A 14,456-nucleotide genomic window follows, 5' to 3' on the forward strand; every position below is an offset into this window, starting at 1 on the left:
TAATAGCTTTTCTGCTAGCACCATGTTAAGTAGTCGCTATTGACTCTTGAAAATTCTTATTGAATTAGTGCTGCACTTGAGTACCATTATTTTCCAGAGGACCTGGGAGATAGTTCTCTGCCTTGAATAGTTTGCTGAAATAGATTCAATCTATGTTGGTTTTCGAAGCCATCTATCTTAAATTTAGTAAATTCTTAATCTGCAAGAGCAGTCCCAAAGAGACCTCGTGATCTGTTTCTGTAATGGCCTCTTCTGAAAACGCAGTTTCCTGTATCTTTCATTTTGGGAAAGGTTGTTCTATCTTTTTTTAATTTTAAAATGTTTACTTTTGAATTTTGTTTTAAAATTATTTCCTGCGTATGTGAGATACCAGAGTCATCCCCTATATTGTTTACTCAATCTTCTGGCTCTTGGCTTCTTCTTTTGAAATGTGTTAGATTTTATTTGTAATTGTTTACTTTGAGAACTATTGCCCCTCCAAGCTAACTGAATAACTGATGAATTTAAGTTTTATTCTATTAACCTAAGGAGCTACAACATTCAATGAATTTCTTGTGCAAGCATTGTCTTCACTTGAATTTTTTTCTGACTTCAAAATGGAAATTGAAATGAACTATTAAAGGTAGAAAATAGGCAAATTATAGACAGGAGCATGGGAGGAAGGAAGGATATCACTAAGATAAAGCAGGTGACTTCCAAAAGGCCTTATTTCCTGGTGAATTTACTGTTGGTGCAACCACTTTAAGAAAAAGGTTTATTTTTATGTGTATGAGTACATAAATGTATGCCATGTGTATGTAGGTGTCTGTGGAACCTGGAAGAGGGCAGCAGTTTCCCAGTATCTGTAGTGATAAATCGTTGTGAGCCTTATAACATGGATTTGGGGAACTGCTAGAACAAAGAAGAGGGGGTCATTTGAAAACATAGACTCAGGGAAAGATTGTCTTTATAGGATCTAGATTTTTCATGATGTAGCAACAACAATCAACCAGTGGGGCCTTACAAAATAAAAATTCCTCTGTATTGAAAATAAATTTTAAAAGTCTACTGAAGAAGTAGACTACATAATGAGAAGACTATTTTCTAGCCATACATCTGACAAAGGATCACAGAGAGAGTATGCAAAGAATAACAACAGCGAAACAAACAAGCAAGAACAAACAAAACAGAATAATCAACCAAACAAATCAAGAACACTAAACAGCAAGTAAACAAACATTGCAATTACAAAAGAGGTAGAGACCAGAACAGAGACTTCTCAAAAGAGAAAATGCAGAGGACTGAGATATATTGTAAGCAACATCTTTAGCCAAGGAAAATGCAAACACTTTGGGGAGTTCTTACCCCAGCCAGGATAGTTAAGATCAAGGAAACAAATGGCAACAATTGCTGGCAAGGAAGTGGGAATTAAAACTGGTATAGCTACTGTCGAAATCAGCATGATTGCTCTTCAAAAAACCAACAAATTGAACTGTCTTATGACCCAGCTGGGCCACTCCTGAGGATATACCCAAAGGGTTCGAGATCCTGCTTCAGAGATACTTGCTCATCTATAGCTGTTCATCTCTTTTAATAATAGCAAGGAGCTAGGAGCAGCCTATGTGTCCACCAACTGTTGAACAGAAGATAAAACTGATATTGATATATAGTGGAATTTTATTCAGCTATAAAGAAAAGTAGAAGTGTGAAATTTTCAGGTAAATGGATGGATGTGTAAAAATAATATACTAAGTGAGATAACCCACACGCCGAACAGATATCGCATTTCTATCTAATAAATAGACACTAGTATCTAGTTGCTACATTTGTGTGTTTAACTTGGCTTAACTGTGGAAACAAGGAAACTAGATAGCACCTACGGGAGGTAGGAGAAGGAAGATATAATGGGAGAGTAGAATGCAGATGATGTAAAGGGGGGATGGTGGAGAAGGATATTGAAGTGGTGGGATGGCAGAGACAGGAAGGTCTCTAGAGCTCAGGACAGCCAGTCTATGTGAACTGGTGAGCTTTTTGTTCAGTGAGAAACCCTGTTTCCAAATAATGGGGAATATCATTGAGGATGATACCTGATATAGACCTCTGGCCTCCATAGCCATATGCGCAGACATACACCACACACTTATGCATAGTCATATCTCCCTCAAATGAAGGTAAAATCAAAATGCTTCTAAAATTTTAATGAAAAAAGACAGGGAAAGATGAAAAGGGCAAACAAAGAAACAGAGATAAATGTAAGGGGAAAAGGCTGCACAATGAAAAAATATAGAAAGAAAATGAGCTTTATACATGAAAGGGAACCAAAACAACACATCAAATATTTTAAAATCCTGAGATAAAACTACTGCTAAGAATACAGCAAATGGAAAAACTGGTGAATACAAAGAGCAATACCAAGAAATGATGAAGTAGCTGAGTGATTTCTTTCCGGGCCCTTCATGAACAGAGTTTTCTCAGTTGATATTGAGGGTAGTAGAAGGGGAAGTGGAATGTGTAGTGTTTGTCTTTCCTGTGATTTTTTTTTCTGATGCTGAGTCTGTGTTGGATAAGAGTAAGGTGTCTGACAGAGCTGATGTTACTTTAGCAGTAAACCTTCTTTGTGTACCTAACATCTCTGTTAGAGAAATTCACTTTATTTTTTATTTTTTTTTATTAAAAGTTTTCATCTCCTCCACTCCTTCCATTTCCCTCCCCTCCCCTCCCTCCACTCCTCCTCCCCCTCCTTCTCCAGGTCAAAGAGCAGTCAGGGTTCCCTACTCTATGGGAAGTCCAAGGTCCTCCTCGCTCCCCCCAGGTCCAAGAAAGTAAGAATCCAAATTGGGCAGGTTCTCCCACCTTCTACAGACTCTCTCTTTGTATTTCTTGGGTGGCTTATATTCTAACAGAGGTGGTATCTCCCAAGAACATTGAAACTTGAAGGAAGCAAACAACATTGCGATTTGTACAGGTCAGGAGTTATCAAACTTCAGTTATTCTCAGTTGATCAAACTCCAAAGTATTAATTGTCAAAGTCTGTCCCAAACTACTATGGTTGGGGCTACCTCCTGCTGAATACTTCACTGTGTAAGGCAAGTCTCAGGCCACCTGCACTTTCCAGCTTGTCATCCTATGAACTTCTTACCTTCTATGGTTGCTTTCCATGACTGTCTCTTTCCTTAGAGGCATAAAAAGTTGACATCAGCTTGCCTTGCTTGTTATTGCTCCATGTTACCAGGCTCTCAGGATAGCTCAATTCTAAAACAATAGCTTCTCTCTGATACTGACATCTGCTGTAGATCACTGGATTGTGAATGCCTGTGTTTAACTAAAGGTCCTCTCCAGGGCCACCATCTCACCTCCTTGCAGTTGGATTGAGGAGAGAGCCGAGACCTTGTCTCATGAGCAGAGTTGCTGGCTTCTTTCCAGCATGCATCCTGATTTACCTTTTGAAGGAGCCATTTGCTTAGCTGTGCGGAATCTTGCTCTGGAGCTGTGCACAGCCTGGCACTGTTTTCACACGACTTTTGTTCTGCCATTTTGAGCTGACCTATCACTCTCACTGTGGTAGATTTATAAAACTCTTTCGTTACTTCTCTTTCTTACCCTCACTCTTCTCTGTTAAACCCTGGCACCCAAAGGCGGCTTCTCAGATGCTGTCTCACCTCGAAGTTTGGTTTACAAAGTCTGTTAGCAAAATGTAGTGGCAGGCAGCAAACGATGGTGGGTGTGTGGGGGAAATGATGAGATCGATGCTCTTTGGAACTGATGCTTGACCACACTTCGAAGTAAGTGTGTAGTGCACTCTTTTGTGCACTGATCCTTCTGACGTCATAAGTCTATTTTTTTTTTCCTTTCGCCTTTCCTCTCATTTCTTTGAAGCCTTGTTCAGAAAGTAAACTATGATTTGTTGATGTGTGAAACAGGAAGGACAAGATTATTATTTAGGTTAAACACAGGAAATAATTCTTTTGATTTCACCCCTTTTCTTATCTCTGTGGTTACACTTTCCGGAGTAGGACATGGTAGAGGGGGATAGCTACCCAAAATTTCTGTAATACGCAATGAAAAACTTGTCCTGTAAGTTGTTCTTTATCTGTATAGTAGTATCTGTTGTTTTTCATAAGCGTTAATAATCAAGAAATTCAGGTATAATGTGGGTCTCCTTTCCTGTTGTTGGATGTTTTTTCACCCTCAAACAACTCAGACTTAGGTTTCCGTCTCTGTATGACATTTTATATTTCAAAGATTGCCCTTCCAAACATCCATCAAGCTAGACAGCTCACACTGCTATTGGAAAGAAACATTCGAAGATGCGATCAAGCCTAATGGCCCCTCTTGCTTTTTAGAATATAAAGGACAATCCTTCCAATACTCACTGCTCAAATTAAATGAGCAGCGTGGGGTGGTGAATGGCAATATAATGATGTGAAAGCCTGGGGTGCCAATTCATCACATGGTGGGCAAACGGAGACTCCATGGGAGACATTAAGAAATGAAAAAAAAGAAAAGAAAAAACAAGACAGGCAATGGTGATGACATTCTCTGGTTGGGATAGAGAAGGTGGTTCAGCATTACTGACAGCTGTGCCTCAGGTCAGAGGGGAAGCGAGGGAGAAGGGTGGGCTGGCTGGACCTCAAGATGTCCCATTTGCATATGGTTTACAAGCTGGCTTCCTGTCATTCCCCTGTCCACTCTCCCCTATGAAGCCTTGTTAAGCATCTGCTTGGATGCATTCTGTCAGTTGGCGCACGAGACAGCGGATAGCTGAAGGATGCCTGGCACTCTGGAGACTTTCCTTTATTGATACTGTACTTTAGTCTTGCTGGTATGAAATTGAATCCTTCGCTCAAATTAGGTATAGGGTATTCTAGGGAGGAAATAAATGGTTTTAAAGAGGGAGTCTAAACTGGGTCTGGTTGTTTATGACTGTTATCTTAATATGTGGGAGACTGAAGCAGGAGGATTGCTGTGGGTTCAAAGGTACATGATGAAATCTTAGGTCTGCCTGGTCCAAGGAGTAAAACTGTTTCAAACAAACAAGCAAGCAAACCAGCAAACAAACAAAGTGTCCAGCTATAAAGCAAAAGTATTAAATAAAAAAAATGTCTGAAGTTTTTATTGTACTATCAAATTTTCATATGATTGTCAGTATTTTGCTCAAGAGTTTTCGGGAGCTGTTGCTGGACAGCTCTGACGTGGCCCACTAGTAATGTTTTTTAACTACATACGATTGTTTTAACTTTTCACACTATGGTTTCTGAAACATTTTTTATAAGAATAGTTCAAGAGCTGAAAGCAATTTTGAAATGAAATTTACACCTCGTTTTCTGTGAGAAGCTGTCCCTAGAAAAATTTTTGTCTGCCTGTCTCTGTCCTTTTCTCTTTCTATTTGTATCCCCATGATTTTGGCAGAATGAGGAAAGAGTATAGATACATGTGACATTCATTGTGGTAGTCTATTTGCTGAAAGGATGATGGGTATGTATGTAGTGCATGTAGTTGAGTCTTTGATACTTTCGCTTGTAGAAACTGAACTTTTGAAAGATGACCTTTGCCATTTATTGAGGATATCCAGGCAGAAAGAAAAGAAGGGTCTTCTGTTAGAGTTCAAGTACCTCTTTATCTCAGTTGTGAACATCATCATTTAAAAACATCTCTTTTGCATGTAAATGTAACACAAGCACATCCTACTTATCACTGCCTGAACTCTACAGAACGAGCAAGTCTTATTTATAGAAATCAGTAAACTAATAGTGTATGGACCTCACTACACTATTAGTTAGTGTACCTATGGACCTCAGCATGGACTGTGAAAATAGGGACAAGGGTAAACACAGGGAAATTATCAACCTTATCAGTGATGCAGATTGTGTTTTGAAAAGATGCAAGGCAGAATTCAAGAAACGGCGCCCTGAGTTAGATGTCCAAGTGACAAGAAAAAGGCCACAGGTTCCGACGTCATAGCATATTCTTCAGAAGACACACCCGAGTTCAACAAAGAGAACACTGAACGACTCAGATGTGGCAGATACATGAAGAAGTCTAAATAAATGAGAGACATTTCTTCACAGATCGGTAAGTCTACTCTAAAGTCATCTCGGGTAAGCTATCTCTTTCTAAACTTTATTTTATCTCCATGGTTCATTGGTCTGATATGGCTATTTAAAAGGATGACATCATGGGAATGTTTTTTTTTCCCAAGTGCCTTGAGGGTGGGAAATGTCATGACAGTGGGTTTAGTCATGTTCTCTTAGTGTCATGTAAGCATTACTATAATGCCCAGTGCAGTAGTTTAGTAGTTTAGCTTATTACTGCTAGCTGACCAGCCTGATTCCATGTGACATGTGTATTTGTGTGTGTGTGTGTGTGTGTGTGCATGTGTGTGTGTGAGATACTGGTTATTGTTTCTACAAAAATTACTCAATAGACAAAAGCTAAGAGGTGCGTGCAGTATTGCCTCTGCATTTATAACTTATGACTATGTAACCTGCTATCCTCAGATCAGGGACTAGAAAATAGCATAAACATTTGGTACCTTTCAATTTTTTCTGGATTAGAAATTTGGGAGAATCTTAAACTAGACTATGCTGGCTTTGAGGCTTCTAGAAGATAGCAGTCAGGTTCAGTAGGGGCTAAGCAGGCTGAAGGCTTGACAGAGGTTGGAGACTCCCCTGCGGAAGCTAAGTAGTGTGGCAGGCTGGTTACATCATCATATAGGTTAGTGGTATGTCCTTATGGTATGTTGACTGGTGTCCACCCATATGAGAAGTCCATACAACAGGGGCTGCAAAATTATTGCTAGTTCAACCTCGAAAGTCATGTATTGCCACTTCTGCTGTAGTTAATTTATAAATTAGGCTTAAAAGAGTCATTTTGTGCATGTATATGTTTTTTTCTGCATGTTTGTTTCTGCACCACATGTGTGCCTGGTGCCTACAGAAAAGATTGTCAGATTCCACGGAACTGGAATTATAGATGGTTGTGAACCACCACTTGAGTGCTTAGAATCAAACCCTATTCTCTTGAAAGAGCAACCAGTATTCTTAACTGCTGACCCATCTTTTCAGCCCCCCTTTAAAGAATATCCATTTCTATTTTTTAACAACTTCTGCTGTACTTAGTGACCACACAGACTTGTTCTAACTCAGTACGGAAGGTATTAGTGTGGGGCTTGAGTAATCAGATCCTCCATCAATGTGACAAAATACTAGTCATAAACAACTTAAGAGGAAAGGCAGTTTTAGCTCAGTGTCATGCATTTCTGTCTATAGTGCTCAGATCCATTGATTATGGCCTTTGCTGAGGTAAGACACCAGGGCTGGGGGAGCATGTAGCGGAAAACAGTCATTTGTCGCAGAAAGGAAACGGAGGAGCACAGCATGCTCCTCAAGGACATGTCAGTGATTTACTTCCTTCAAATAAGTTCCACTTCATATCTAGATTGTAGTAGGTCTTGATGAAAAGGTGTTGTGGCCTACTGGGAGTCATGTTGGAGACTGGCTACCAGAGTGTTTGGAGGAGATGGCTTTCATTTTGTAAATAGTAGATTTGGATGCATTTCACTAGAAAGCTCTGGAAATTGGCTAACCTTCTTTGTGAATTTGACAGAATTTAAAGTTCCTTTGAGACAAATGTGTGGTCTGTACTGGGGATGTGTCCCCAGAAGTTTAACAGAACTGGGGGGGGTCTCACTCTGAATGTGGGTGGCACCACTGTGTGGGCTGGGATCTTGGAGGTAATAAGGAGAGGTGAACAATCCTGGTTCTAGGCTTCCTGACTGCGGACACAATGTGACCAGCTATTTATTGTCCCTGTTGTGACACTTCTCTCACAGTGATGGACTGTACCCTTGGACTACAAACAGAATAAATCTTTCCCTTTCTATGTTGTCTTTGTCACAACAACAAGAAAAATCTGAGACTCCTTGCTAGGAGGCCATGATGCTGTCATGGCGGTGAATGCTGAGAAGCCGAGGAAGGACAGCAGGACCCTACGATTACTCTGTGGGGCACAATTCCTACGGATGTTAGTGGATAAACTCACCACTGTGAGTTTATACAAGTAAAAGTAAATGCAAGCAAACAAAACGAAGCACAGATAACCCTGGATGGAATGGATGGTGACGACTGCCAATACGTTTTGTATAGGGACTAGAGTGGAAGGGTTGTCATCTTTTAGAAAACATATGCTTTCAATTTTGAAGGAGAAAGAAAGAGGTTTGTAGTCTGTGACTATTCAAAACGATGACAAAGGTGATTGCCAAGAGGTTTTATCCTACTTCCTGGCAAGCCGCTCAATGGTGAAACTGTACTCCTCATTTGATCTTACTGTATTATTGGAACTGCCATGTTCTACTGAACTGAGACATTTGTTTCTTCACATGGGCTGATTAGTGCTTTAGGCTGGCATTGGGCTTGGCTGGTTTATACTCTAGTGTGCAGTGACTAATTGAATGATGGAGTATTAGTAACGGGAAGAGAAAGGGTGGCGCTTGCCCGCTTATTGTCATCAGGCCCCACCCCTAAAGGTCTCCTTACAAGGCTACATTTATCATCTCATCTATCTTTTCGGTTCCCTAGGACCTGTTTGGCAATAAAGTCCAATGTGGATGACCAAAGGCATTATGATGTGTAAGCATGTCTTTGACCAGAAATTTGGAGCCAATTACATCCTCTAAGGGATGCTAGCTACTTTCACTGGAGGATATTCTAGGCCTGTGAAATTTGTGGAATTCAAATGATTTCTGTATTCTGAGAAGGTGTGGAACCAGATGGGGAGAGCAGTGGGGAGGAAGTTGGAGGAATAGGAGGAAATGAAATCATAATTGGAATATATTCTATCAGGTTATTTTCAACTCGAGGGGAAAATGATTTCTATTTTGTGAGAATCAAAGAAATTCTGAGTGTATTGATTTCATGGGTCAACAGCAACTCTTGTCTCAACACCCTCTTCTGAAGATTCATATTCCAATGGCACGTGTATGGAAATATTCTTTGACTTGCAGTTAAGGTTCTAGGTGTTTCAGTAATTGTGGCACACCCTATTGTTTCCCATCAAAAAATCTACCCCCTATTTCTAGAATCCTCAATATTTGTCATGGGACATGGTTACCTAACAAGGATAGTGTTTTCAGTTAGGTATTGCCATGAACATTTAGCCATGTGCATGATACATAGATGCTTCTGTAAAATGTTTTATCTCTCTCTCTCTGTATGTGTGTATCTTTGTGTGTAAATGTATACATTCAATGAGGTCTATAGGATCTATTCTCCTTGTTCTTTGAGACAGGCTTTCTCCCAGGGACCAAGGTCTCACCAATATGGCTAGACTTGCTATCCAGAGAGATAGGGAGATTCCTGTGTCCACATAACCAACTATAGATTGTAAGAAGTTATACCATGCTCAGCTTTTTACATGGGGGCTGATGATCTAGGCTTGCATCTTCATGGTTGTGTGATAAAGCACATAAATAAATAATAAATAAATAAATGAATATATTTCCACTACCTCTTTTGTAAAATTTTCTTAAAGATGAGCAGCAAGCTCTATTTTGGATCGACTTATTTTATTTGCTCCAAGATCTTTAAAACTCAAATTTCAAGATTGTGCCACATGAAAAAAACTCATGAGGCAGAATCAAAAACAACCCAAGTACCAAATGGTAATGCAGAAACTGTGGTAGTCCTCATTTGCTTATATGTAGAACAAACTTCTGTTTGTTGAACTCATAGATCTTGCAGTACAGAGTTTCATTGTTGGGTTATAATAAAGTTCTATATAGACATTTTAATGGTAAACACAAGTCAATGCCAGTCATGTTGTAGTCCACCTTGGTAAAAACCATGGTGTTTTTATGTGGTGGTTGGGAATAAGTTGCTTGGCAGCATCACAGAGGATAATTGTGGCACCTCTGCATAGATGCTCCAGATGCTGACACTTCTGTTGCCAGGAAGGCAGCTGCTACTCCTGTATCCTGGGTGGTTCTGGTACACATTCCTGGATGCTTCATCATGGGGTACAGACTAATTCTCCATGTACTAAAATGAGATCTTTCTCCCCTCCAACTCTGCGGTGTGTGTGTGTGTGTGTGTGTGTGTGTGTGTGTGTGTGTGTGTGAGAGAGAGAGAGAGAGAGAGAGAGAGAGAGAGAGAGAGAGAGAAGTTGGAGGTGGATAAAAATTAGAAATTTAAAGGTCTTTGTGTAGTCAAATGAGTTTCAAATTTTTTGCAGTCAAAAGATTAAAACAGGCTTGAAAATAAATATGCAAACCATGAAACCTATAATGTTTGAGTAACAAGCTGTAATCCTCTCCAAATCAGAGCTTATGTGTAATATGGATGTTTCAATATATCATAGCCCTTAAATTGAAATCATCTTTTGCCCAATTAAAGCATTACATTTGTCTGCACTGTGACCATTTTCTACAAAGTAATTATGAAATACTTAGTATGCATGAAATGCTGAGTTATAGGCAATGAGGAAGTAAGCTAAAATAGAGAAAAGTGTCTAAAGTAAACATCACAACTGTGTTTCAGCTAGCATTCCCTTATCCATTTAAGTCTGCCAACATTCATCTGTGATTCGAAGGAATGTGCTGGATTTCTAGCACTGGTTTCCAGTGATGTGTAAGATTCTTCGTGACTTAGGGTTATTGCTTGCTTCAGTAGGTGTTTGTGAAAATGCTATATTTAGATTACTTTCCTTTGCTTAAAGTAAATAATATTCTCTGTATGTGTTATATGCTTGTGTGTCTGCGTGGATATATGCACATGAGCGCAGGTGCTTGCTGAAGACAGAGGCCCTGAACGCTCTGGAACTGAGTGGTCATGATGGGGGTCCTGGGAATCAAACTCACGGCAAGAGCAGTACACACTCAACCGCTGAGCCTTATATTCAGATTTATAGTGCAATCATCATAGCTCCAATTGTGTCCATGGTAAAACAAGACTGAGAGATTGAAAAGAACTTTTCAAGATCAAAGTGCTGCTTAATGAGAAACTCGACTCCAAATCAAGCTTGCCGGTAGCAACATTGTGCATTTCTACTACACAGCGCTACATTGCAGATCACGCTTGGCTTTCACTACTTATATTTCCCTAAAGCCACTGGGAATTGTAGTAATTTTTGCTTTATTTTCAGTGGATGTGGAGCATAAAACTTTATGCAGAGCTCAGATATTTACTGCCTAATGTCAAGCCTTATACACTGAAAACACAATCAACATTACCCAAGGAGGTACAAACATGCACCAGGATTATGATCATGCTTTAATATCATATTTATAGTTTGTTTTCTTCAAATATCCTTTTTCTTAAAAAAGAGGATATGCTGGAATGTATTGTTCTAAAATTGTACATGCTGGAGCTATACAAACTTCTGAATAATTTATTCCCAGGAATTTCTGCTCTGTCAACACTTCTCTAGTTTTTCCTCCACAGAACAAATAAAAGTAATATATGTACATAAATACATATACATTCACATATATACACATACATATATATAGACATGCATACACATGTGTGTGTGTGTGTGTATGTGCGGTACATGTGAAGGTGTGTGAGTATTTCATCTGGCTATGTTCTTTGGTCACTTTCTACCTAGTAGATTGGAACAGAGTCTCTTATTGGAGTTCAGAGCTCACCTACTTGGCTAATTCAGCACCAGCTTGTCCCAAGGATCCTGTCTTTGCTCCTTGAATGCTGGGATTGCAGGTGACCTTCCCATCCAGTCAGCATTTATACTAGTGCTGGGGACTGAACATAGTTTTTCATCCAACAAGCTCCCCCAGAAAGCTTTGAATTCAGGCCTGAAGTGATCACTGTTAAGATACCTGTACACTGTTCCTCCTGCCATATGCATTGCTTTATCTTGAAAACTTTCTGTAGTTAATCTAAGGTCTTTGATACTGTTTAGCTACAGCTCTCCTGCTTCATCTTATAATTTTTAGGTCAAATTTTAAAATTTTTAATTGAGTACTTTTAAAGAATATTAATTATTACCTTTCAACTTACTTTGATTAGTAATAAAGTAATCGGTTATTCCTCAGTAATTGGATCCATTTACAAATTTATACATGTTAAATTTCCCTAAAGGCTTTAAATTACACTTACTATTTTTATGTCTCTCATTGTGTACGCTTTAGAAAAGAAGTTGCTTTTCATTATGGTAAAAATGTGGAACACAAAGCCTAGCATTTTGCATTTTTTAAAAAAATATTTATTTATCTGTATTTTATGTGTCTGAGTGTTTTGTTGAAATATATGCATGTATATCTCATGCATACCTAGTGCTTTTAGAGAACAGAAGATTCCTTTAACTGGAGTTTAGCTGTTTGTGGGCCAGAATATGGTGTTGAAAAGTGATCTTTGGTTTTCTAAAAGAGTAGTTAGCACTCAGTCAGTGTGCCATCTCTCTAGCCCCATTTCACCTTGCAAAAAGTATTTGTTTAATTAAACACATGCACAGTGTCTTAAAAAGATACATGTGTGTGCGCCTATTTTTCAAACATGAGAAAATAAAATATAGTAAGATAAAGCAAAAAAACCTTGAAAACAAAACATATCATATTGAAATTGAATAAGGCAATCCAACAGAAGGAAAAGAGTCCTAAGAGCAGACACAACTCTTCTGTTGAGGGACACCTAGGTTGCTTCCAGGTTCTGAATATTATGAATAAAGCAGTAATGAATATTCAGTTAAAAGTTATAATATATGCAGAGGATCTGGTGTAGGCCCGTGTAAGACATGTTCTTGCTGCTTCAGTATCTGTGGGTTTATATGAGCCTTGTTTAGTTGATTCAGAGTGTCTTGTTTTCTTGGTGTCCTCTGTCCACTATGTCTTTCCCCTCCTTCTACCTCTTTTTTTATGACGTTCTCTGAGCTCTGAGGGGAAGGGATTTGATGGAGACATCCCATTTAGACTCTTTCTGCATGAAGTCTGTCTGTAAGTCTCTGGATCTGGTCCCATCTGCTGCTGGAAGAAGCTTTTCTGCTGATAACTGAACAAGGCACTGGTCTATGAGTATAGTTTTTGGTTCTTGGTCTTTCAAGAAGTATTGGGCTTATGTCCCATCACATGGAGTGGTCCTTAAGTCAAATCAGATATTGGTTTGCTACACCTACAAGTTCTGTGTTACCATTGCCCTACCATATCTTGCAAACAGGATGGATTGAAGGTCCAAGGTTTTGTAGCTCGGTTTTTGTCTATGTTCCTCTTCAGTAGCCAGCAAAGTACCTTCTCACACAAAAGATATGGGAGGGTAGGAGTGGAGGCTCCATGTATGACCAGATGGACTACTCCATATTCAATGAGTTGTGTGGATGTTGTCTTTGGCAATGGAGTCCTGCTGTCAGTTTGCAGAGAGTAACTCATTGTCTCAGCTACAACTTGAATTGTTTGGGGTTTTCCATGGCCAACAACTCAATTGAATACAATCCAGTCCTACTACTGGAAGTCTTGTGTGGTAACAAGAGATCACCAGTTAATACTCCATATCCCCCATTCTCAGGAGACCTCATTGGGATGCCTTCATAGATTTTAGGAGGTGGTAACTGTATTATATTCATATCATTCCTCAAATGACTCTCAATTCCAGCTGTTTCTCTCTATATTCTTTCCCTCTCTTCTCCCCTCTACCCAATCCTACCATTTTAGTCCCACCTGTCTGATTCCTACCTACAAATCTATTCTATTTCTCCCTTTTAGAGAGATCCATATGTTCACCCTACTCTGTTCCTCTATACATAACCTCTCTGGGCGCCAATTATCGGCGAATCAATCCCACACCAGTTATGTTTTAAGGGGTTATTTATTTTGGGGGGTAAAACTTACATACACCATAAACCGTCAGGAAGGGAGCCTAGTCGCAGGAGCCGGGAACAGGAGCCAGGAGCAAGCACCGGAACCAAGAGCCGGAACCAAGAGAGCCTGATCCGGATCTGCTTCTCTTTTTAAAAGAGAAATATACCACGCCCCAGTGGGCTGGTATTTCAGCAGCTATTGGCTGACAGAGCAGAAGTCGCTCCCCGCTGCACTGTGGGCTCGTATTTCAGCGACTATTGGTTGAGGCAGCGGAAGTTACTCCCACAACAGCTAAAGATGCTTTAAGTGTTTCTCAGCCATTTGAGATTCTTCTATTGAAAATTCTGTTTAGATATGTGCTCACTTTTTTTTTTTTTTGCTGGGCTCAAGTCCCGTTTTGTTCTGGTATGGTTGGACTATTGCACATTAGTCCCACGGGAGGGGAGAGGGGGTAAGCATGCCCCAAGCATGGCTGGGTCAAAATAGGATCCTGAGTGGTGGTGAATACAAAGGGAGAGAACACTGTGTCAATGGATATTCATTTACAGGGAGGGACAGGGGACAGTTATGCCCCAAAAGGAATGCTTAGTTGGGACTACGTGGTGATATGTGGCTGACAATTGGTTGTGGCAAAAGTATTGAGAGTAGTTCATTTACATACTCAGGAGCAACAGAG

Source organism: Myodes glareolus, chromosome 17, assembly GCF_982192425.1.
Source record: "Myodes glareolus chromosome 17, mMyoGla1.1, whole genome shotgun sequence".
In the NCBI taxonomy this organism is placed as follows: Eukaryota; Metazoa; Chordata; class Mammalia; order Rodentia; family Cricetidae; genus Myodes; species Myodes glareolus.